Genomic DNA, 26,722 nt, shown 5'->3' with positions numbered 1-26,722 from the left:
TGTGTTAGATAATGCAGTGGTGATAGAGAGAGTGAGTTCAGGGTTATGACTGGGGGTTGGCAGAAGAGACAAGGGTTTCCCCTTCCATAGAAGAGCGATCTGGGAAGGGAAATTATATAGTTTTTCTTGCACCAATTTCTAAGCAGTGTCTATCCTTTGTTTGGCAGGATTTATTCCCAAGGAGGATTGGGTGAACTGGTGTGCTTGGATTCTCATTTTTATCTTTTTCACACTCCTCATAATCATTATTTTGAATTTTTTGTATGTACATTATTCCTTTTTTTTAATATTGCTGTTTTCAATGTATTTTGTTGATTTTGACAACATCATCTTTTTGATACCTGTATTTAGATTATATTTTTGGAGGATGCTTCACGATTTTCTTTGGAAAATACCCTCTACTTCAGGGAAATAAGGGTCCCTGTCCCAACCTTCCTGTGCATCTCTGAGCCTTGGCTTTGACCCAGATGCTCCTTGTGTTTGCAGGGGGAAGCTTTGACTACTCTGTTCAGGAAACAACCTGTTTCCCAGAGTTTGCCTTCTGAGCTGGGACTGGAAGCTGACTCACTGATTTGCTTTTATACTGAGCCAGGACTGAGGGTCTTCATTGTGAGTTGCTTTAAGACCTCCTTACCAAGCTTTCCCACAGTTTCTCTGAACTGGCCTGAATACACTTTTCGTCCCAATGAGATAGACTTTTCTTGAACTTTTATGAGTCCAAGTTGAGCTGGAAAGTAGGTTCATTCCATTAGACTCTATTGTTTTGTGCAATTTTCCAGGCAAACTGGGAGACCTGGAGCAGCTCCCTGACTTTATTGTCTTGGCTCTACCCCCAGAATTGTTTTTCCTATTCTTATTTAAAGGTTTGAGTTCCAAATTCTGTCCCTTTTTTCCTTCTCTCCCCTCCCCAAGATTGTAAGCAGTCAGATATTGTTTATACATGTGCAACTATGTAAGACACTTCCCTACAAAATGACTACAAGAAGATTCAAATGAAAGAAAAAACTCAATCAAGAGATAAATACCACGGTTCACTCTGAATTCAACCAGTATGCGTTTTTTCTCTGAAGGTGGATAGTGTGTTTTATCATTATTCTTTTGGGATTGTCTTCAATCATTGTCAAGTTGAAAATAACTAAGTTATTCAAACTAAGTATACTTTTAACTTGTATTCAGCTTATCTTCATAAAACAGTACTTCAGGTGGAACTTATTCCTTAGACTGGTTGGCATACAGAAAAAGGCCAGACTGCCCTGGCAAAATAGTTAAGGATCATCCAGGGTTTATCCCCCAGAGCCTTTGACCCTCAGTTTGCTACAAAATGGGAAAATCCCAAGAGGAAGACTAACAAAGATGAAGCCAGAGGAAAGGGAGGGCCCAAGGAAAAAGGTAGGCCAGGTGTCTTTGGACCTTATCTGGAGGCATCTAAGGAATAAAGTTGGGCTATTTTAAAGAACAAGATATTTTACTCCATCTCTACTCTCTCCCTCCATCTTTTTTCTTTCTCTCCTTCTTTCCTTGTTTTTATCTTCTTCCTATTCACTCTCTGCTTCCTTGTTCTGTCTAAAGCTAGAACTAGCATCCAAACTACACAGGATCTGCCCCTCATTCCTATATCCTCCCCTTTCCAGGGGAGGGGCATTGCTTCCTATCTTCTGTCCTTGCTCCCTTCTAGTGCCATCTGGTCCACAACCTCAATGTCCCTCCAACTCCCAAAACTTCATGATAGTCATGCTCCTTCCCTGAAGAAGTTTCTCAAAGGGAAAGAGAAGAATGCACTTCCTATGGAAAATCATCAAATAACCTACTAGTCTCAGGATTTATTTTTCTTGCTCCAATCTGTATCTACAGTTCATAGGAGTGGCCATGCTCTAGACTTGACATCTGACCAACATACTCTTCATGTCCCTATCCCTTCCTCACCCCAGCTTCCTAGTGAATTTGCCTCAGTAGCTTTAATTCCTTTGGGCTGTTTTCCTTAATTCCTCTCTTTTCTTCCTTATATCTTTCCCAGTGTCCTTGTCAGAACCAAGATTCTGCAGAGATCTTGGAATATATCCTGAGGAATCTAAGATCTCATGTTTTTCCATAAATATGATACTGAGAGCATTGCTGACATGAGGCACCAAAAGCCCCCTGGGGCCTTTCCTGATTGCCCCTTGCATTCTAGTTCTCTATGAGAATCTTCTAAGTCACAGACTTGATTTTTTATCACCTTTACTTATTACCTGTTATGTAGAGAGTATGAGCCCCAGGAGCCAGACCTCTCATTTAATATCCTCAAAAACAGAACTAACAAAATGTTCTTCTGGATATTAACATAAGTAGATCATCTTCCAGCCAAAATGGCGGAGAGGAGGCACACTCCTGTTTAACCTCTGCGTTTTTCTCTCACTATCCATTTCATTTCATGCCTCTGAATTAATGCTCGACTGAAAAAAAAAGATACAATTACTTACCAAGAGAAACCATCCTTGAGACTTGTCAAGAAAGGTCTGTTTTTGCAGGAGGGCGGGACGGTTATTAGATCGGAAGCAGACTGCGGGCAGCAGCTGCAGCGAGAGCACAGAAAGCAGCTCAGAGCCGAGCAGAGCGGAGAGGGGGTGGGGGGTGATCGCAGCCATCTCTGTGGGGAGAGCTTTGCTACAGGATTAGATACTTTGCTCCGGCAGCAAGTCAGCAGCCCAGCAGAGAAGCTAAAAACACCGAGGGTGAAGAATACAACCCCAAACAGCTGGAGTCTCTTGGGACCTGGCCACCCCTCCCCCACAGTGTCTCAGCACGCTCTCGGATCTCAGAGCGCAGGCGCCACAGCACAGTAGGACCCGTGCCTCACGGCTACCCTGCCCCTCCCCCAAAGAAAGCAGCCTCCATTCAAGGGTTTTTTTCTTCTTTTTCTTGGCTAGTTTGTCTTTGATTATTAGACAGAATGAGCAAGAAGCTGAAGAGGACTTTAACCCTTGACAGCTTCTATACAGATAAAGAGCAGACTCCAAATCCTGAGGAGACTAAAAACAAACAGTCCCCAGGTGAATCCCCAAAGGAGGAGATCATATGTTCCTCAGCACAGATGAATCTCATGGAGGAAATTAAAAAGGCTCTCACAAGAGAGCTAGAAGAAAAATGGGAAAAGGAGAAGGAGGCTTTGCAAAAGGAGAGGGAGGCTTGGCAAAAGAGTCTGGAGAAGTCATCCCACTCAGTTAAAGAGAGAGTGGATAAAGAAATTAAATCCTTGAAAAATAGGATTGGTGAACTGGAAAACAAAATTGGCGAAATAGAAAAAAATTGCACAGAACAAAAGAACTCAGTTGGACAATTAGAAAAAGATCTTAAAAAAGTGAGTGAAGAAAATACTTCACTGAAAATCAGGGTCAAACAAATGGAATTGAATGACTCGAGGAGACAAGAAGAATCAGTCAAGCAAATCCAAAAAAATCAAACAATGGAAAAGAACGTGAAATACCTTCTGGGGAAGACAACAGACCTGGAAAACAGATCCAGGAGAGACAACCTGAGAATCATTGGACTCCCAGAAAGGTATGATGAAAAAAAGAGCATGAACACTATTTTCCAGGAAATTATCAAAGAGAACTGCCCAGAAGTCATTGAAACAGAGGGTAAAATAGACATTGAAAGAATTCATCGATCCCCTACTGAAAGGGATCCTAAAATCAAAACACCAAGGAATATAGTGGCCAAATGCCAGAACCCTCAGACGAAGGAAAAAATACTGCAAGCAGCTAGAAAAACCCAATTCAAGTATCAAGGAGCCACAATAAGGATCACCCAGGATCTGGCAGCATCTACATTAAAGGATCGAAGGGCCTGGAATATGATATTCCGAAAGGCTAAGGAACTTGGGATGCAACCAAAAATAACTTACCCAGTGAGAATGAACATCTTTTTCCAAGGAAGAAGATGGACATTCAACGAAGTAAGCAAATTTCACCTATTTTTGATGAAAAACTTAACAAACTTAACAAAAAATTTGATCTACAAGTACAGAACTCAAGAGAAATCTAAAAAGGTAAAGATTAATCTTGGGAACTATATTTCGGCTATAAAGATGTATAAAGAATACATGTATACCTTGTTCTAGAAACTAGATGTGGAAAGGACATTGTACCAGAAAAAGGGGAAAGTGGGGGTACTACATTTCATGAAGAGGCAAAGAAAACCTATTATATCTGAGAGAAAGAATGGAGAGGGATGAATATAGTGAGTATTTTACTGCTTTCAGAATTGGCATTAAGAGAAAAATTTTAGACATATTCAATCTATGGTGAAACTTCTCCCACCTCATTGAAAAGTGAGAAGGGAAAAGTGAAAAGGGAAGGAATAAGCTAAGTGGAAGGGAATACGGAAACAGGGAGGGAAAGGGGTAAGATAGGGGGAGGAACTCTAAGGGGGGGGAGAGATACTAAAAAAGGGAGGGCTGTGAGAAGCAAGTGGTGCTCACAAGCTTAATATTGGGAAGGGGGGTAAGGGAGTAAGAAGGGAGAATAGCATAAACCGGGGTTAACAAGATGACAAGTAATTGTCATTTGGTCATTTTAACCATAAATGTAAATGGGGTAAACTCTTCTATAAAGAGGAAGCGGTTAGCAGAATGGATTAAAAGCCAGAATCCTACAATATGTTGTTTACAGGAAACACACCTGAAGCGGGGTGATACATGCAGGTTAAAGGTAAAAGGTTGGAGCAAAATCTACTATGCTTCAGGTGAAGTCAAAAAAGCGGGGGTAGCCATCCTGATCTCAGATCAAGCTAAAGCAAAAATTGATCTAATCAAAAGAGATAAGGAAGGGCACTATATCTTGCTAAAGGGTAGAATGAATAATGAAGCAGTATCTATATTAAACATATATGCACCAAGTAGTGTAGCATCTAAATTCTTAAAAGAGAAATTAAGAGAGCTGCAAGAAGAAACAGAGAGTAAAACTATAATAGTGGGAGATCTCAACCTTGCACTCTCAGAATTAGATAAATCAAACCACAAAATAAATAAGAAAGAAATCAAAGAGATAAATAGAATACTAGAAAAATTAGATATGATAGATCTCTGGAGAAAATGTAATGGGGACAGAAAGGAGTACACCTTCTTTTCAGTAGTTCATGGAACTTATACAAAAATTGACCATATATTAGGACATAAAAACCTCAAACTCAAATGCAGTAAGGCAGAAATAGTGAATGCATCCTTTTCAGACCACAATGCATTGAAAATTACATTCAATAAAAAGCCACGGGAAAGTAGACCAAAAAATAATTGGAAACTAAATAATCTCATACTAAAGAATGATTGGGTGAAACAGCAAATTATAGACATAATTAATAACTTCATCCAAGAAAACGATAATAATGAGACATCATACCAAAATGTATGGGATGCAGCCAAAGCGGTAATAAGGGGAAATCTCATATCTCTAGAGGCCTATTTGTATAAAATAGAAAAAGAGAAGGTCATTGAATTGGGCTTGCAACTAAAAATGCTAGAAAAGGAACAAATTAAAAACCCCCAGTCAAACACTAAACTTGAAATTCAAAAAATAAAAGGAGAGATCAATAAAATTGAAAGTAAAAAAACTATTGAATTAATTAATAAAACTAAGAGTTGGTTCTATGAAAAAACCAATAAAATAGACAAACCCTTAGTAAATCTAATTAAAAAAAGGAAAGAGGAAAATCAAATTGTTAGTCTTAAAAATGAAAAGGGAGAACTCACCACTAACGAAGAGGAAATTAGAGCAATAATTAGGAGTTACTTTGCCCAACTTTATGCCAATAAATTCGACAACTTAAATGAAATAGAAGAATACCTCCAAAAATATAGCTTGCCTAAACTAACAGAGGAAGAAGTAAATATCCTAAACACTCCTATCTCAGAAAAAGAAATAGAACAAACTATCAATCAACTCCCTAAGAAAAAATCCCCAGGACCAGATGGATTTACATCTGAATTCTATCAAACATTTAAAGATCAATTAACTCCAATGCTAAATAAACTATTTGAAAAAGTAGGGATTGAAGGAGTCCTACCAAACTCCTTTTATGACACAGATATGGTACTGATACCTAAACCAGGTAGGCTGAAAACAGAGAAAGAAAATTATAGACCAATCACCCTAATGAATATTGATGCTAAAATCTTAAATAAAATATTAGCAAAAAGATTACAGAAAATCATCCCCAGGATAATACAATATGACCAAGTAGGATTTATACAAGGAATGCAGGGCTGGTTCAATATTAGGAAAACTATTAACATAATTGACTTTATCAACAACCAACCAAACAAAAACCATATGATCATCTCAATAGATGCAGAAAAAGCATTTGATAAAATCCAACATCCATTCCTAATAAAAACACTTGAGAGCATAGGAATAAATGGACTTTTCCTTAAAATAGTTAGGAGCATATATTTAAAACCTTCAGTAAGCATCATATGCAATGGGGAAAAACTGGAGCCTTTCCCAGTAAGATCGGGAGTGAAGCAAGGTTGCCCACTATCACCATTATTATTCAATATTGTATTAGAAACACTAGCCTCTGCAATAAGAGTTGAGAAAGAGATTAAAGGAATTAGAGTAGGCAATGAGGAAACCAAACTATCACTCTTTGCAGATGATATGATGGTATACCTAGAAAACCCCAGAGATTCTACTAAAAAGCTATTAGAAATAATTCATAATTTTAGCAAAGTAGCAGGATACAAAATAAATCCCCATAAATCCTCAGCATTTTTATACACCACCAACAAAATCCAAGAGCAAGAGATACAAAGAGAAATTCCATTCAAAATAACTGTTGATAGCATAAAATATTTGGGAATCTACCTACCAAAGGAAAGTCAGGAATTATATGAGCAAAATTACAAAAAAGTTTCCACACAAATAAAGTCAGACTTAAATAATTGGAAAAATATTAAATGCTCTTGGATAGGCCGAGCGAATATAATAAAGATGACAATACTCCCTAAACTAATCTATTTATTTAGTGCTATACCAATCAGACTTCCAAGAAAATATTTTAATGATTTAGAAAAAATAACAACAAAATTCATATGGAACAATTAAAAAGTCGAGAATCTCAAGGGAATTAATGAAAAAAAAAATCAAATGAAGGTGGTCTAGCTATACCTGATCTAAAATTATATTATAAAGCAGCAGTCACCAAAACCATTTGGTATTGGCTAAGAAATAGATTAGTGGATCAGTGGAAAAGGTTAGATTCACAAGACAGAATAGTCAACTATAGCAATCTAGTGTTTGACAAACCCAAAGATTCTAACTTTTGGGATAAGATTTCATTATTTGATAAAAACTGCTGGGATAACTGGAAATTAGTATGGCAGAAATTAGGCAAGGACCCACACTTAACACCATATACCAAGATAAGATCAAAATGGGTCCATGACCTAGGCATAAAGAACGAGATTATAAATAAATTAGAGGAACATAGGATAGTTTATCTCTCAGACTTGTGGAGGAGAAAGAAATTTGTGACCAAAGATGAAATAGAGACCATTACCGATCACAAAATAGAAAATTTTGATTATATCAAATTAAAAAGCCTTTGTACAAACAGAATGAATGCAAACAAGATTAGGGAAGCAACAAACTGGGAAAACATATTTACAATTAAAGGTTCTGATAAAGGCCTCATTTCCAAAATATATAGAGAACTGACTCAAATTTATAAAAAATCAAGCCATTCTCCAATTGATAAATGGTCAAAGAATATGAACAGACAATTTTCAGATGAAGAAATTGAAACTATTACCACTCATATGAAAGAGTGTTCCAAATCACTATTGATCAGAGAAATGCAAATTAAGACAACTCTGAGATATCACTACACACATGTCAGATTGGCTAAGATGACAGGAAAAAATAATGATGAATGTTGAAGGGGATGCGGGAAAACTGGGACACTGATGCATTGTTGGTGGAGTTGTGAACGAATCCAACCATTCTGGAGAGCAATCTGGAATTATGCCCCAAAAGTTATCAAAATGTGTATACCCTTTGATCCAGCAGTGTTTCTATTGGGCTTATACCCCAAAGAGATACTAAAAAAGGGAAAGGGACCTGTATGTGCCAAAATGTTTGTAGCAGCCCTGTTTGTAGTGGCTAGAAACTGGAAAATGAATGGATGCCCATCAATTGGAGAATGGCTGGGTAAATTGTGGTATATGAATGTTATGGAATATTATTGCTCTGTAAGGAATGACCAGCAGGATGAATACAGAGAGGCTTTGAGAGACCTACATGGACTGATGCTAAGTGAGATGAGCAGAACCAGGAGATCATTATACACTTTGACAACAATATTGTATGAGGATGTATTCTGATAGAAGTTGATTTCTATGACAAAGAGACCTAACTGAATTTCAATGGATAAATGATGGGCAGAAACAGCTACACCCAAAGAAGGAACACTGGGAAACGAATGTGAACTATTTGCATTTTTGTTTTTCTTCCCGGGTTATTTTTACCTTCTGAATCCAATTCTCCCTGTGCAAAGGGAGAACTATTCAGTTCTGCAAATATGTATTGTATCTAGGATATACTGCAACATATTTAACATATGTAGGACTGCTTGCCATCTTGGGCGGGGAGGGGTGGAGGGCGGAGGGGAAAAATCGAAACATATGTGAGTGCAAGGGATAATGTTGTAAAAAATTACCCTGGCATGGATTCTGTCAATACAAAGTTATTATTAAATAAAATAAAATTAAAATAAAAAAATAGAAATGCTGGTATCTTGTAACCTGCAAGTCCCCTTGGAACACCCCAGGAAAGCTGGGACTACAGGACTTCCGCCCAGTTCAGGATCTTAGGGAAGTTAATAAATGGGTTGAAAGTATCCATCCCATGGTTCCAAATCCATATACCCTACTCACTTGCTGCCTCCTAGTCACACTTTATATACTGTTCTGGACCTAAAGGATGCTTTCTTTTTGATACTCCATTGTACCAGCTAGTCAGTGTCTTTTCTCTTTCCAGGGGATAGATCCCAAAAGGGGATTCTCAGGGCAGCTCACTTGGACCAGTTCCCACAGGGTTTTAAAACCTCCCTCACCCTGTTTGGTGAAGCTCTCCATCTGGACCTCCAACCCTTCCACAGGGAACATTCTTAGTGCTCTCTGGTCCAGTATGTAGATGATCTTCACCTTTGGATTCCCTCCTTTGCTGAGATAGCAAAACCCCTTTATTCTGCCACAGCCGGGCAGGACCCCCTTGTCTGGGACCCAATGAACAGCTGCCTTTGATCATCTCAGGACGGCCCTCACCAAGGCCCCTAATGTCACAAAGCCCTTTCATCTTTTTGTGTCAGGGGTTGGGGGTATTACGAAGGGCATTCTGACCCAAAAGCTTGGCCCTGGGCATCTCCCTGTTGCTTATCTCTCTAAGGCTTGGACTCTGTGGCAGTTGGGAGGCCCCCCTGCCTTAGGGCTGTGGCTGTGACCGCCCTCCTGCTGGAGGAGCCTGACAAGCTTTCCTTGGGCCAGTCTCTCTCTATCTCTGCCCCTCACTCTGCTGAGGCTCTGCTCAGGTCTGCCCCTGACCGGTGGTTCTCTGACGCCCGCATTACCCACTATCAGGCCCTGCTTCCCGACCATCCCCGCCCCATTTTCTCCGAACGTGCTCCCCAAGCCCTGCCACCTGGCTCCCAGACCTTGGCTCTGACCCGGCCCGTGCATGGCTGCTTCCAGCTCCTTGAGGAGTCCCAGTCACCAAGACCCGGCCTGTCTGACCCCCCGCTGGGGAACCCTGAGCTGATTTTCACAGATGGGAGCAGTTTTGCTGTGGAGACCCCCGTGTTTCTGGGGCAGCAGTGGTGGACTATCCCTCCCTCTCTACCCTGTGGTTTCCTTCCCTCACTCTGGCTCTTCTGCCCAGAAGTCGGAGCTTATCCCCTTAACGCAGGCCCTGAGCACAGCAGAAAGAAAAACGATAACACTTTCACTGACAGTTGCTATGCTTTCCCAACAGCTCACATCCTCGCCTCTCTTTGCAAACAAAGGGGCCTGCTGACCTCTCCTGGGAGGGAAATTAAGGCAGAATCACTTTCCTTACTAGACTCTGTCTGGTTACCCCTCTCTGTTGCTATTCTCCACTGCCCAGGTCACCGCTCTGGTGAGACAATGGAAGCAGCGGGAAATTGGGCTGTGGATGCAGTGGCTCAGTGAGCAGCCACCTCCCCCAGTTCTTCCCTGCCTCTGGCAATCCCCACTTCCTCCCTTACCTATATATTCTCCTTCAGAAGAGACCTTCCCATCTCAGATAGGAAAGAGGGAGGGTCCCTGGTGGTACATGCAGGACAAAATTTTATTGCACAAGCATTAAGCAGAATGCTGGTGAAGGGCTTGTGGTGATTTCACTTATTTGGGTGGAAAGAAAATGCAACAGTTACTGAGCAGATATTACATAAAGGATGTCAGCCAATTGATCAGAAGTTATATTTATAGATGTAACACCTGCACCCTAGTAAATGTAAAAAGAATTAAAGAGGCCCTTGTGGGAATCAGGCTTAAGGGACATATCCCAGGGGAGAGATGGGAGGTAGATTATCCTGAGATACAGCCCTCGACACCTGGGTACAAACACCTGTTAGTTTCTGTAGACACCCTCTCAGGGTGGGTTAGAGGCCTTCCCCACACAGAATGGAACGGCTCTCACAGCGGTCAAAAAGATACTAAATGCATTAATCCCCACTTCGGTCTTCCAGTAGCCATAGAGTCTAATAATGGCCCAGACTTTGTTGCCAGAATATCACAAGGCATTAGAGAGGCACTCAGGAGACAGTGAAAACTTCATTGTGCATACAGACCACAGAGCTCTGGGCAAGTGGAAAGAATGAATAGAACGCTTAAGGAGCTCCTTACAAAGCTTGTCTTAGAGACCCAAAGCTCCTGGGTGTCCCTGCTGCCATTAGCATTGCTTAGAAATAGATGCATCCCCACAGAGTGGGTCTAACTCCTTTGGAATTCTGTTTGGGAGACCACCACCTATCCTGCCCTTGGTTAGAGAGGACATAACTGCTGCAGTCTCTAACTCTTCCCTTGTCATGTTCCTACAGGCCCTGCAGAAAACTCAGAAAGAATTCTCACACCTCCTCTGGGAGGCTTTGAGAGGCTTTTCCTGTGCCTGTTACTGAGCCCACTCATTCATTCCAGCCTAAGGATGCAGTTCTGATAAAGAGATTTTCTACCTCTGGCCTGGAGCCCAGGTGGAAAGGACCTCATACTGTGATCCTCACCCCACTTATTGTTGTAAAGGTTAAGTCCATCCCTGCCTGGATTGACTATAGCAGCGTGAAGCCAGCAGTCACCACTGAATGGGAAATAGAAATTAGTGCAGATCCCCTGAACCTGAGACTGATCCACGCTCTGCTCCTTGATTTCCCCTAAATCTATGAAAAACATTGGGTGAAAAATCCAGGAGGATTAATCCTTGTAATCTCTGCTTTGTTGGTACTGTTTGTGATTGCCCTATTTGTCTGTATAGAGGCAAAATCATTCCCTAAGGGACCCCCCCCCCCATCCTTTCTCCAGAAGTGTAACTCCAGTGTCACTATGAGATTTTCCATAGTCCTCTTCCTCCTCCCTCTGGTTTCCAAAGCTTCAGGAAACCCACAGGCCCCAAAGCCCACATGGACAATGACCCTTAGTGACCTGGAGGGAGGTCCCTCCTTTTCTGCCATCTGCTACTCAGATTTAGAACCTTCTGACAGTAGATCCCACCCTGGCTCCCTGCTTCTACCTTAGAGCCCCCATGGCCCCTCCAGTCCGACTGTGCACTGATGCTGGGTGGTGCTCACTCCCTGGGCAAGTGGAAAGAATGAATAGAACACTTGAGTTCCTTACAAAGCTTATCTTAGAGACCCATCCAAACCGTTGATCAGCAGACCCAGTCTACTCTGCAACCCCTCCCCCTCCATCATCCTAACTATCCAGGAATCTTCCCACCAGAAATGGGAGAAGTCCCGAAGGTTGACCCTTTGGTCCCGGGCAGGGAGCAGTTTTCAATTCAGCCACTACCTTCTAGTTCAATGTATAGATCCACCCCCTTCAAAGGGCCCCAGGGGACCTCCGACTGCCTTACTAGTCCTTCCCCAACCTAGAACATCAGCCCTGGCTAGTCAGCCAGCGCCATCCCTGGCACCACCAGACCTTGCCCTGACCCAAAGTCCCCCTATTCTTCCTGACCCATCAGTTCCAGTTGACAGCCACCCTAAGTCCTTTGGTCCGCACTCCATGCTCGATTTATTGCCAATAGCCAGATAAGAACTAACTGTTTGAAAAAAATTGCTGGGAAATTTGGAAATTAGTATGGCAGAAACTAGGCATTGACCCACACTTAACACTGTATATCAAGATAAGGTCAAAATGGGTTCATGACCTAGGCATAAAGAATGAGATTATAAATAAATTGGAAGAGCATAGGATAGTTTACCTCTCAGACCTGTGGAAGAGGGAGGAATTTATGACCAAAGAAGAACTAGAGATCACTATTGACCACAAAATAGAACATTTTGATTATATCAAATTGAAAAGTTTTTGTACAAACAAAACTAATGCAGACAAGATTAGAAGGGAAACAATATACTGGAAAAACCTTTTTACAATCAAAGATTCTGATAAAGGCCTCATTCCCAAAATATATAGGGAATTGACTAATTTTTAAGAAATCAAGCCATTCTCCAATTGATAAATGGTCTAAGGATATGAACAGACATTTCTCAGACAAAGAAATTGAGACTATTTCTAGCCATATGAAAAGATGCTCCAAGTCATTATTAATCAGAGAAATGCAAATTAAGACAACTCTGAGATCCACTACACACCTGTCAGATTGGCTAGAATGGCAGGGAAAGATAATGCAGAATGTTGGAGGGGATGTGGGAAAACTGGGACACTGATGCATAGTTGGTGGAATTGTGAACACATCCAGCCATTATGGAGAGCAATTTGGAACTATGCTCAAAAAGTTATCAAACTGTGCATACCTTTTGATCCAGCAGTGTTACTTCTGGGCTTATACCCCAAAGAGATACTAAAGAAGGGAAAGGGACCTGTATGTGCCAAAATGTTTGTGGCAGCCCTGTTTGTAGTGACTAAAAACTGGAAAAGGAATGGATGCCCATCCATTGGAGAATGGCTGAATAAATTGTGATACATGAACGTCATGGAATATTATTGTTCTGTAAGGAATGACCAGCAGGATGATTTCAAAAAGTCCTGGAGAGACTTACATGAATTGAACCAGCTACACCCAGCAAAAGAACTCTGATTGATGACTATGAACCATTACATAGAACTCCCAATCCCTCTATTTTTGCCCGCCTGCATTTTTTATCTCCTTCACAGGCTAATTGTATAATATTTCAAATTCTGATTCTTTTTGTACAGCAAAATAACTGATTGGACAAGTATATATATATATATATATATATATATGTATGTATATATATATATTGTATTTAATTTATACTTTAACATATTTAACATGTATTGGTCAAACTGCCATCTGAGGGAAGAGGTGAGGGGAAGGAGAGGAAAAATTGGAACAAAAGGTTTTGCAGTTTTCCATACTGAAAAATTACCCATGCAGCTATCTTGTAAATAAAAAGCTATAATAAAAAAGTTTAATATTACCTGCTATGATGGAAGAAATAGCAGAGAAAAATAGAATCTCCTTAACAATTTCAAAAACAAAAAAGATTAAACCCAGGGGTTGTGTGTCCAGGATTGTAGGAAAGTAAGGAAAGCACAGTGGGAGCACAAGGCCCTATTCAGCAGCTGATAGGATTTCCATAGTTGCCTGGCTCTATTACCAACTTCAGGGTGTATGTACTAAATCCAAGGGCACAACAGAAATTGGATTCTTTTATCTAGGAAAAGCAGGATTAACAAAAGTACCTTTAAACATTCATGAGTAGCTTAAATGGAACGGGGAGTTTGTAGTTAAATCTCTGCCCAAAAGAATGGAAGGAAGGAGGGGAAGAGACAATGGGAAGAGAAAACAGACACTTCTTCAGTCACCTGGATTCATGTCTAGGGATAAGGAGGATATCCAAGAATGATCAGGCTTATCTTTCACTTTCTCTGCCATCCTGTCTACCCAGGGTTGATGCAGACCGTGGCTGCCCTGGTGCCATGCTCAACACCATTTCCCATGTCTGCCAGAATAAGTATCTGCTTCTCTCTCTCTTCTTCTTGAAACTCATGGAAAAACTGGAACATTCATGGAAACTTGCCTCATTACTCTATGTTAATTCTGAATATTTCTGAAGCAGAAAAAGGAGCAAAACTCCACATCCCAGGATTTTCAGAGAAGATTTAAACTACTTTCCCTAGGATCTCTCCAACACTGCCCTCTTACCCAAAGAAGAATCACATATATCATCACTTTTTTTGGTTTGTTTGCCAGGACCTAATTAAGAATTGAGTAGAAGAACTACTGAAAGTTGAGAGAGAAACAGAGATTCTGTTTTTCTTCCTTCCCACATCATCTTTTTTTTTTTTAATTGCCTAACAACTTTCACAGCAACCACTCTTGGTTCCTTTGCTGCTTCTTTCCTTTTCCATGTCTTCATAAATCCATATGTGCTTTTGTCTTTTTTGACTAGGCAAGAAGACCATTGTTTCCCTCATTTCTTGACAATAACTTAATCACTGAATGGGTGTTGCTCCAGCCAAAGTGTGACCTGTTAAATAGCTTAACTTAAAATGGCCAAGGTTTCCCATTGCATGGAGGGCCATCTCCAGTTGCCCCGATCTGTCTCTTGTCACTGAATCCAGATGGCTCTGGAGGAGAAAGTGATACTAGTGACTTTGCACAACCCTCTCTCACTTAAATCTAATTCACTTGCATGGCATGGCATCACCTTCCTAATGTCATGGTCCTCTTGGAGAATGAAGGACAAACAACAATAACAACTAACCCATATGGAGCCACTTTTTTGCTGCTTCTAAAACTTCAGACAATTGGAAAGACAAGCTTGGAAGACTTTATGATCTAGAAGGCTTACCAGGCTGTATGTGATTCTGCCATGGTATGAACCAAATGAGAGAAAGAATTATTGCTCTCTTGTATTAATAACCAATTGCCATTGGGGTGATACACAATGTTTTATTGCCCTTCCTCATACGCAACTAGATCAAATCAGCTCCTGAAATAAAGGGCTAATAATGAGATTGGATTTGATATTCTCAATCTTTTTCAGTCCCCACCCAGATATGGAAGCCTATAGTGTTGTACTCAGTTTTAGGGGTTTGGGAATGATGTTGGATTAAGAATGACATAAGAATAGACACCACTTATTACAATAAGACCACCATTCATTATATTTATTTATTTTTTTATTAATTGTTAACCAATCATAGTGCATTGCCATGTATCAGGTACACCCACTCCTCCAAAGCATACAGAAATCTGTAAAAATGATCAATTTTTGATTTATAAGAGAACCAAATGACAGTCCTTTTATTATCCACTACAACTAATCAATTAATTAATAATGTGATTAATTACTCCCAAAATTTGTCTCTCAAATTTTAAAACATCACACGAAAATGGAAAGACAGTCTGATGAGATAAGACTTTGAATCATTCTTCCTGTACCATGGGTTCACTTTTTATTAGACATACCTATCATCTGAGACAAAGGAGACAAAAAAATCTGGTAATGTTCTGAGAGAGTATAAACAATGTGTTGCACCAGAGTTTCGAGGGTAACCAAATTCATGGGGCTAGACCAGTGTGGGAAAAGAGCTCATAACCGAAGTCAGGAAAATTAGTCCTAAGTAGTCTGGGAGAACACACTTTGAAGGGTGTGTTCTGGGTAAGATTCAGGTTTGTTTTATTCTTCTTCTGCACCTGATACCTTCTACATATGTAGAGCTGAGAGAGTCTTTTCCTATTTATTTCTCACTGTTGTATTAGGTTCTAATGCCAATTTTCAGATTTCAATAGAAGGGGGAAAAGAAAGTGGAAAGATTGGGAGGGAGAGAGAGGGGAGGAAACAAGGAAGAAGGTAGAAAGCAGCAAGAGAGGAGTACAGAACAAACATTATTTTCCCCAGGTCCTCGTGACCCAGCATACTCAAAACACACACACACACAGAAGGTGAGGGAGATAGGGAGACAAAGAATGAGAGTGCAAAGTTGAGGGCGAGAGCAGGAGCGAGAGAGAGACAAAAAAAGAGAGAGACAGAGAGACAGAGAGGGAGAGACATTGGGAGGAAAAAGGAAGTGTCAAAGACCGATTTGAGTAAGAATTACTTCCAGCTTTCAAATAAATTGAGAGAAACATCATTCTAATTAGGCTGGGCCTTGGAATATATCTGACATTAAGGAAGCATGATGAGAGAAGCTAAATAAATTTGGTAACAACATGTTATCTTGTTATTTTGATGTGGGAAGTGGCTGATGTATTCTGATGTTGAAAACTATTGCATTTATTTGACACATACATGATTTTAATGACTAATAAATTAATAGGAAAAATATCACAGACACCAACATTTTCTTTTTGAACCTCTCCTTGTGAGGTGTTATTGAGGAAATGAGATCCCTAGCACAGCTCCATTCAGAAGGAGCTAAGAGGTGCAATGGACACTGAGTGGTGAGTGGAGCCAGAAAGATCTGAGTTTATTTTCTGCCTCTTCCTTGATGTGTGACCCTGGGCCAGTCCTTTCATCTCTGCCTCAGTTTCTCATATGAAAAATGTTAACAGCAGCACATACCACCCAAAATTCTTTCTAAGGATCAAGTGAAAAATATTCAGTTCACTATTTATTTGGTGGCTTATATGTGCATACCTTTTGATCCAGCAGTGTTACTTCTGGGCTTATACCCCAAAGAGATACTAAAGAAGGGAAAGGGACCTGTATGTGCCAAAATGTTTGTGGCAGCCCTGTTTGTAGTGACTAAAAACTGGAAAAGGAATGGATGCCCATCCATTGGAGAATGGCTGAATAAATTGTGATACATGAACGTCATGGAATATTATTGTTCTGTAAGGAATGACCAGCAGGATGATTTCAAAAAGTCCTGGAGAGACTTACATGAATTGAACCAGCTACACCCAGCAAAAGAACTCTGATTGATGACTATGAACCATTACATAGAACTCCCAATCCCTCTATTTTTGCCCGCCTGCATTTTTTATCTCCTTCACAGGCTAATTGTATAATATTTCAAATTCTGATTCTTTTTGTACAGCAAAATAACTGATTGGACAAGTATATATATATATATATATGTATGTATATATATATATTGTATTTAATTTATACTTTAACATATTTAACATGTATTGGTCAAACTGCCATCTGAGGGAAGAGGTGAGGGGAAGGAGAGGAAAAATTGGAACAAAAGGTTTTGCAGTTTTCCATACTGAAAAATTACCCATGCAGCTATCTTGTAAATAAAAAGCTATAATAAAAAAGTTTAATATTACCTGCTATGATGGAAGAAATAGCAGAGAAAAATAGAATCTCCTTAACAATTTCAAAAACAAAAAAGATTAAACCCAGGGGTTGTGTGTCCAGGATTGTAGGAAAGTAAGGAAAGCACAGTGGGAGCAAAACTGGGCATTTGTATCTTTTATAAAGTTCAGCTAAGTTAACGCTGGGCACAGAAAAGGCAATCCTTTTCATATCTTCCTTATCTAGAGGGATAGAATAGAAACAATCCTTAATATCTATAACCCAGAGAGCCCATTCTCTAGGCAACTGAGTAGGAGACGGAAGTCCAGGCTGAAGAGTTCCCATAGTTTCCATCTGTTTATTTACTTTTCTTAAATCAGTCAACATTTTCCATTTTCCAGATTTCTTTCTTACAACAAATACTTGGGAATTCCAAGGACTTAGAGAAGATTGTAAGTGTCCTTGGTCAAGTTGTCTTGTCCTATATCTCATAAGGCCTGAATTTTATCACTAGTTAAGGGCCACTGTTCTATCCACTCTGGTGTATCACTTTTCCATTGGATAGGAACAGGTGAAAGTGTTGGCAGCCCTTTAACAGCAGCACTGCCTAAAAAACCTAAGTACTCATTTTTTTTATTAGCTTTTTATTTACAGGTTATATGCATGGCTAATTTTACAGCATTGACAAACCTTTTGTTACAATTTTTCCCCTCCTTCCCCCCACTCCCTCCCCTAGATGGCAGGATGACCAATACATGTTAAATATATTAAAGTATAAATTAAATACAATATAAGTATACATGTCCAAACTGTTATTTTGCTGTACAAAAAGAATCGGGCTCTGAAATATTGTACAATTAGGCTGTGAAGGAAATAAAAAATGCAGGCAGGTAAAAATATAGGAAAAAATAACTGGGTGTAGCTGGTTCAGTTCATTACTGCTCCATTGGAACTGATTTGGTTCATCTCATTGCTGAAGATGGCCAGGTCCAACAGAATTGATCATCATATAGTATTGCTGTTGAAGTATATAATGATCTCTTGGTCCTGCTCATTTCACTCAGCATCAGTTCATGTAAGTCTCTCTGGGCCTTTCTGAAATCATCCTGCTGGTCATTTCTTACAGAACAATAATATTCCATAATATTCATATACCATAATTTATTCAGCCATTCTCCAATTGATGGGCGTCCATTCAGTTTCCAGTTTCTGGCCACTACAAAGAGGGCTGCCACAAACACTCATGCACATACAGGTCCCTTTCCCTTCTTTAATATCTCTTTGGGATATAAGCTCAGTAGAAACACTGCTGGATCAAAAGGTATGCACAGTTTGATAACTTTTTGAGCTTAGTTCCAAATTGTTCCCCCCATTACTGGAAGTGATTCAGCTCGGCTGAGCTAAGGAAGTGCCCAGTGGAGAACCCCACTGTGTGGTTTAGCGACTGCCCTAAGGCTAGAAACTAAGCAGTGAGAGTGTCACTATCAGAGGCCAAAGCCCCCTGTGGGGCTGTGGGTATTAGCAACTGACCATCGAATAGCCCCGTCAGACCAGTAGTGTCTCTGCCCTGAAGCAAGTTGTGATGTGAAAGTTCTATTGCCCCAGGCCGAGCCCCCCACTGTGCAGATCAGAGGCCAACCTGGGCTATGTCCTTGTGCTGTGCAGGTTTGTAACTGCCCCAAGGAAAAGCCCTATACTGCAGGTTGTGGCTGCAAGGTTGTGCTGTGATCTGTGCTGTCACTTCCAGTTTGGGGTGTGTACAACAAGAGCCTGTTAGGTTCTGGTGTTTTTTAGAGCTTTGATTTCTCTGCTGATCTATTGTTTTGCAGAACATTGCCAGTGTCGTCTCTGTAATTTTCTAACCACAGAGACCCCTCCCACCTGGTCTGCACAATATGTTAGCCTCTAGTTCTCTCCCTGCTTGTGCTGATCTTCTCCCTGACCCCTCAGAACAAACCTTTTTGGACATGGGGTTTTGGGTCTTGTTCTCTCACCCTCTTTTCTCATTCTGTCTCTATGCCGACATGGAGCTTTCTAATGTCGTACTGTGAGGGATAGGACTCCTGTCCAAAAATGACTACTCAGAGACTTCTCAAAGTAAAAAAGCAGAAAAGTTGTTTATTAATAGATTCTCATGAGAATGAGCAATTCCACCGCGAGGAGGGAAAGAGAGAAAGCTCATGGTAGAAGGGCTAAAGAATAAGGAAAGATATACAGTTTTTATAGGTTTGGTTACTAGGGATTACATCATAGGTTGGGGAGCATTAAGAAAATAGGTGCCCTCTCCCCTTAATTGAATGTTAGACATAGGTGCTAACAGACCTTCAAAATTTAGATTACTAAGCTAACAGCATTCAACTAATAGTCTAAATATTGATAACATTGAATAGTAATAAATGTCATTATTTCAGGTTACATAAATATATCGAAAGTTTAAGTAAAATTGGCTAACACACAACATACTTATGCAAGTCACAGAGACATAAAAATAATCAATAATAAAATACAGAAAAAGAATTTAAACATTCCTGGAAGTTCTTCACCATATCTCTCCATCCATACACTACTTTACCCCATTGAAGGCATTGATGAGTCTCTCTGGAAGTCCCTTCCCAAAAGGGACCCTGTCTTCCCATGTTTGAAACTTGGGAAGTCTGTATCATAGCCTGGCTATAAAAGGCATTTGTGCCCATTGTGGCACAGTGTCTTATGAGCTCCTCTAAAGGAACATCTTTGCGCAGTCCTAGTATAATTCTTCTACAAACATCATTAGCATTTTCTTTAGCAAGTTGCCTTATCATAATGTCTGTTACTGCATTTTCATTAGTAGTTCGTATGACAACTGTCTGCAAACATCCCACAAAATCAGCAAAGGGTTCATTTGGCCCTTGTGCAATTTTCATGAAGTCCTCTCTTCTGTCCTGTTCACCTGGGATAAAACCCCATGCTTTTATAGCAGCAGTAGCAATTTGCTCATCTGCTGCTATGGGGTAATTAATCTGTACTGAAATGTCTGCATAAGAATCTACACCTGTTAGTTGGTCACAGGTGATTGGAGGATTAACTCCAGTTTGCCAATTTCATTGGCTTGTATCCTACAGAGTTCACTATGCTCTGAAACCCACAACAAGTTTTGTCCAGGTTCTAAGCATGTCCTTGCTATAGATTTCCAATCACTAGCGATTAAAATTTCATAAGCCAAATTCTGTAATAACATCTTAACATAAGATGATGTAGAACCATAAAGAGTGCAAGCTTTTTTAGATCTTTGAGGATTTCTATATCCAAAGGGCATATCTTCTACTTTCTTGACCTGAAGAGTTAAGCTGTTTAATCACAGGATACATTTCTATTCTCAAATAAGCTGTATTCTTTCCTTCTTCTGTGGCTTTAAGTAATGCCTTTTGTAATGTAATCATAGGAGGGGGTAATTGAGGGGGGAAGGTGCTGGTGGTATCACTGTCCCTCCCATTACTCCTCCTCCCTCCATCCTAGAAGGTGAAGTTGATGGAGGAGGGTCAAGACCCTGCTCGAGTGTAGGCAGAGTTGAAGCTGGGCTGTGAGAGCAAGAATCACAGTCTTTAAGCTCACTTAACTCCCCATGCCCTCTGCTGAGATTTCCATTATCTTCTCCCTTCTCTTCCTCTTTCTCCTCCTCATCTGGCTGTTCTTAAAACTTTTCTTTTTTCTAGAACTTATGGGATTTTTAAGGCCAATTGTATTATGCTGTACATATAGAATGTTTCCTCAGAAATTGAATCAGGACCTTTATCACTGTAATATTCACACAGTTGATCTTCTACTAATTTCCAATTATCTGCCTCTATTTCTTCTTCCTTGAAGAACCAAGGGACATACATTCTGATGTATCCATGAGTCCATCAATCTGCTCCCGTGTTACAATCAAACCTGTCCTCTTTATCAGTCTGAGTATGCTTCCTGGACATCTCCCTCAGGGTGGGGTTGGAGTTGGGGGTGGGAGTGGGGGTACATCTTTTCCTAATGTCTGCCCCATTTCAGCAAAAACCAGAAATTACTAGTTTAGCTCTTAACAAAGTAAGTTCCCTGTTTGTCTATTAAAATACTCATCTTATTTCCTAGTTACAGGGAATTCTTCAGTGAAATTAGGGTCCTTGGTCCATGTAGGGTGCCAATTGTTAAGTGCGGGCTAGCTCCCTGAACGGCTTCAGGGTCAACCAGAGTCAGGATGAATGAGAGTCCTTAGTCTTTAGGGGAGAAGTGAAAGAAACTGCCAGGCAGAATCCGGGATTCAGGAGTCCAGATTCACCAACTTCTCTGCTCCTCATCCTGCCACCAAGTCACTCTCTGCCCTCTCTCCCTCCACCCTCCATCCTTGCCTACCATTATCTTAACACCAAATATTCAGCAAACACCAATGGTGAGAAGAGCCATTTATCCAAACATATGCTAATAGAGTCATTGTCTCACATTAAATAGGTAATTAGCCTTAAGTGCTCATTGATCCAATTATATCTTTTCATAGTTTCAGCCCTCAACATCAGTTGATCAGGATACTGGCAGTGACTTGTTCAACAGAAGTGAGTGTTTATATTTTTAATTATGAGAAATATACAGTTGTCATGGTAATGGGGACCTGGGGACCACAATTGGGGAAGGGTAAGTGGATAATATTGAAGAGAAATTCTCATGAAATACTCATTGGGTATCAACTACCCATCCTCATTCTATCCTCACTTCAATCTCTACACAGCCCTGACCCCAAGTATCACCCAGATAGTTAGCCAGATATCTCATGAGGAATTTGGTGGTGGAGAGAGAGGAGGCTTCCTAAGGATAGAACAGGTTGTGTGCAATTTGATGTATCAGTTAATATACAGAGGTGAAACAGAAAGACAACTGTAAGCTGGGACTGGAGGTGGAAGAACAGACATGTGGTTCTAGCCATTCTATAGAAGGGAAAGGAAATTAAATAGTTTATGTTGGAGCAATCTCTGAGAGGTAATAAGTCTTGGTCTACTCTGCAGGCATTATTCTCAAGGAGGATTGGATGGACTGACTTGCTTGGAGCTTCATTCTGATATTCCTCACCCTTTTAGGAATAATAATTTGAGAAATTCTCCCTGGATATTTGTCTTTCCAAGAGAGGAATTCAGTCTCAAATGACCAGACTGCCCTGAAGAAGAAGTTTAGGGTCATCTAGGGCTTCATTCAGAGTCACTGAAGTTTAATTTCGGAGGTAATGAGTGAATGGTCACAACAGGGAGACAACCAAAAATGAAATAAGGGGAAAAAAAGATGACTCAAGGAAAAACGTAATTCAAGAGGCTTAATACATGGCCTGAAGTCATCTATGGAAGAAGATGTGGACTATGATTTAAAAAAATAAGTTCACAGTCCCTTTTTGTTCTCCATCCCTACTCTTTACCTTTTTTTTTAAAAGTTTTCTGCCTTACCGATTTCCTTCGCTTCTTACTGCTCACTCTTTCTTTCCTTCTTTCGATCTAAAGCTAGAATTAGCACCTAACAATCTGGACAAAGATCCTTATTCCTACATAGTTCCCTGGATGGGAGGGGTGTTGTTTCCCCCTTTCTGTCCTTTTTTTCTTACCACTTATTCCTCAATGTCTCCATACCTTCAGCCCCCAACTTTCATGGTAGACATGCTCCTTCCCTATGGAAGTTTCCCAAATGAAACTGCTAACATCAGGATTCATGCTTCCATTTCCAGTTTTTGTCAACAGTGTATAGGAGTAGCTCTACCCTTGACTTGATCTCTAAGCAACACATCCTTCATGCCCCTACTTTTTTCATGCCCCTGGGAATTTGCCTCAGGACCTATAAATCCATGTTAAATCTCTGTTTCCTCCCTTCATCTTTCTCAGCAAAAAGAATCAGAAATCTGAACAGGTCTTGGGATATATCCTGAGGAATCACAGGTCTCATATTTCCCCCTAGGCTATGGTACTGTGAGATTACTACTGACATGGGTCACAAATGCACTCTGAAACCTGACTTGATTGATCCCTGTTGTCTGGTGCTTTTTGAAGATCTTTTTTTGTTACTGACTAGATTCTTTATCACCTTTACTCATTATCTGCAGTGAAGAGAGAATGCGCCCATGAGAGTCAGGTCTCTCATTTAACACCTTATACTACAGGGCTAACCAGATTTCTTTCACTTATTACATAGATGATTAATATGATTGATTTTTATAGTGTAATAGAAGTGTTGCATCTAAACTGTGTCTTCTGTAGGTTCACTGAAGACTGTGTCAGGACACCTCTGATAGCAGAGAGTTTGATGGGAATTATATATATTTTGTCTTGTTCCCACATGATTCCGATGTCTTCCACTTGATAATTCAGTTTTGAAAACTTGCATTCCATGTTGTTAGAAGATTGAGAATTCAAAAAAGTAAGTATTAAAAATTTTAATATATAACTTAAGAAATTTTTAAAATAATTGTTCCTAATCAGTTGTTACTATTACTGTTCTTGAATCATAGAATCACAGAGTTAGAAGAGACCTCAATGAGATTAGGCTTATTCCATCTGACCCTATCATATAGTATTAAGAAAAAGGAAGTGAATGCCACAAAGAAGTAAATATTAGCTAGGTGCAAGAGAAAACTTAATAAAAATTGTGTATACAGTAGTAAGAATGTTTTTTTCTTCATAAATCCATTAGGCGATCTCTGAATGTCCTGCTCACTCTAATATTGTGTAATTTTGTGATATGGTACAATCTGTCCTTGAAAACAAAATACAAAGTCTAGTGTGCCTGACAAATAGCCATCCAGCCTCTGCTCGATGGCTTCAATGACTTCAATCAGTCCTTGAGGCAGTTCATCCTCTTTCTGGGGCTTCTCTAATTGATAGGGGGCTTTTCTTCACATTAGCCCTAAATGTGATTCTAAATAATGTCCACCTATTGAATCCACTAGTAAAGAAACTAATCCGTTTTCAACATGGCAGCCCTTCAAGTACATAGCTGAACATTACTATCATATTCCAGAATCCTGTTCTACAACTTTATCCAGTGTACTACCTAGTGGCCCTGATATGCAAAGATAACTTAAGAATCATAGTTTCCCCAAGAGATGTAAAACAAATCAAAAACATGAATTCCATAAAAGAGAAAATAATACTGTCTAGATTTTTTCAATAAATACAGCAACAAATAGGATTTATGAACCACTTGAAAAATGGGGGAAATATATTTTAGTGTCTAAGGCAAATAATAATAAAATTATACCATTAATTTTAAAAATTGTTATCTTTCGATTTTATATCATCTTAATTTCCCACTTCATATTTTTTCCTGTCTAGTAAGACATCCTCTGCAACAAGTGATAAGAAAAAGAAAGAAAATAACATAACAAAAGTAACTAGCAAATTAACAAAAGTTTCCAATAGATACAACAGCTTGTTCTTTGAGAAACACATTATCCTCTATTCTTTTACAACAATTTACATCAATAATATTAAACAAGGATTGTTTATTGTTTTTGGTTTCCTTTTCTATTACTGTTTTCATTGTATGTATAGTTTTTTCAGTTCCCCTTAACTCACTTCGCATCAATCTCTATTTCTTGTTATGCTTCTCTCTATTCTTCCTATATACTATTTCTTAAAACATAGTAATATTCCATTATATTCATGTGTAGCATTTTTTTAGCCAGATCATTTGGCATCTGCTTTATTTCCAGTTCTTTTCTCCTACAGGATGCTGCTGTAAATATCTTGGAATATTATATTCCCGTCTTTGCCTTTATGATATTTTCCCTAGCACTGGAATCGCTGTTAAAGCTATAGACATTTTAGTCATTTTCTTAACATTATTTCAAGTTGTTTCCCAGAATACCTGGACCAGTTTGCAGATCCACCAGCAGAGCTTCAGTGTGACTATCTCTTCACAGCTGCTGAAACAGTGAACATTCCTAACTTTTGTCATCTTTGCCAAGTTACTAGGGGAAATTTATCTGCTGCAAATGTTAGTGGTGTTTAGTCATTTACCATTCTTTTGCTCATATTCACTGACCAATTATCCATCAGGAAATGGTTCTTAGTCTCTCCTACTTCTATTGGTTCCCTATACATATGACTATCATAGCCTTAGAAAAGAGATAACATGATGCAAATTCTCCCCAGTTGAAGCTTCTTTTTTAATCCTGGTGATGTTCATTGTATTCACACAACACAATTTCAGTTACATGTAACAAAGATTACTTATCTTTTCTTTGGTGATTAGCATCATCCTCTCTGACCAACTGACTTAGTCTCTCTTTCTCTCATTCCACCTCCTCTCTAACCTATTACTGGGAAGGATTCCTGATGAGTATTTTAATGACATGCTCTTTGATATTTAAGTCATATACACCTATGACAAGCTGATCAGGGCATATGATGTGATTTTCCTAAGCCAATTATATTTCCGAATTGCTCTCCAGGACTTCCTGACTCCGGGTCCCACATCATATCTATTCATGCCAATACCTTGTTCCTTCAAATAGCCAACGTTTATAAAGTGCTTTAAGATTTGTAGAGTCCTCAATTACTCCATCATTTGATGAAACTCCATAAACGTATAGTTTGCATTGTTGCAGTTTGAAAATGGTCATTGCTTATCTTCCTAATATTCAGCTCAGCTCAGTCATCCCTGCTTCCCAGAAGACTTTCCTGCTTCCACCGATTGAGATTTGTCTCTCCTGTCCTTCATTGCACGGCTTGACCTCCCCCATCCACTTATCCTATTGTAATCATAATTCTGTCTCTCTCTCTCTCTGGGTCTCTGAATCTATGTTTCTCTCCGTGTCTCTTCCTCTTACTAGGTCTCTGTCTGTCTGTCTGTCTGTCTCCCCTTTCCTGCGTGTCTCTGTCTCTCCCCCTCTACTCTGTCTCCCATTGCTGAAAACCAAGCCCTTCCTATAGAAAGCCCCTAATACATGCTTGTTGTCTTGTCTTGAAACTGGATGCTCGGGATGAGCAGCGCACCTTTTCAGTGAGTGGGTGCCTTCCCCTCCCCCCCGGGATCCTGTGATCGGTTTCCATGCGGTTTGTTCCTCCGCTCTAGTTAATTGCAGCCTGTCACCAACAAAGCCACATTGGGCACAGACAGGACGGAGGGACCACAAGGAACAGACAGAAGAAGAACCCGCGGCGGCAGACACCCCCAGTTTAAGGTTTTGTCAGAGACTGTCCCTAATGCTGCCTTGTACAGCCTTTATCTTGAGTCTCACTTTCCCTTCCCAATAGCTTTTGATTCCACATCACCTTTTTTTTTTTTTTTAATACAACAG

At 39.9% G+C, this 26,722-nt stretch overlaps 1 long non-coding RNA gene across 1 annotated transcript in view; it reads right to left on the bottom strand.

Moving 5' to 3' along the window:
- The window catches only part of LOC127544654 (uncharacterized), a 143,601-nt gene that overhangs the window by 32,415 nt on the left and 84,464 nt on the right, over nucleotides 1-26,722 (bottom strand). The window contains exon 2 of the long non-coding RNA XR_007949503.1: nucleotides 521-626. This is a non-coding gene — a long non-coding RNA (uncharacterized LOC127544654). The remainder of the gene's footprint in view (nucleotides 1-520; nucleotides 627-26,722) is intronic.

This window comes from Antechinus flavipes, chromosome 1, assembly GCF_016432865.1.
Source record: "Antechinus flavipes isolate AdamAnt ecotype Samford, QLD, Australia chromosome 1, AdamAnt_v2, whole genome shotgun sequence".
NCBI classification, from domain to species: Eukaryota; Metazoa; Chordata; class Mammalia; order Dasyuromorphia; family Dasyuridae; genus Antechinus; species Antechinus flavipes.
Note: the sequence above shows the minus strand (reverse complement) of the source record. Positions and strands in the feature narration are given on the sequence as shown.